Below are 293 nucleotides of genomic sequence, written 5' to 3'. Positions count from 1 at the left end.
CTTAATTTTGTTCTCGTCAAATTGCATTTTTATTCTCATGTTACAACTTTCATGTCGTAAAATTGCATTAATTTCTTGTCATTTTTTAATCTTTACAAGAAATTTATTTTTCAATATGCGGTTGAAATACAATTCTCAAATTTGAAAAAAATAAATCTACTTCTGATTTATATTCTCGTAATACTACAACTTTCATCTTGTAAAATTGCATTAATTTCTTGTCATTTTTTCATTTCACAAGAAATTTATTTTTCAATAGAAAATGCACACGCACTGCGGTTAAAATACAATTC

This window comes from Nerophis ophidion, linkage group LG17, assembly GCF_033978795.1.
Source record: "Nerophis ophidion isolate RoL-2023_Sa linkage group LG17, RoL_Noph_v1.0, whole genome shotgun sequence".
NCBI lineage: Eukaryota > Metazoa > Chordata > Actinopteri > Syngnathiformes > Syngnathidae > Nerophis > Nerophis ophidion.
Note: the sequence above shows the minus strand (reverse complement) of the source record.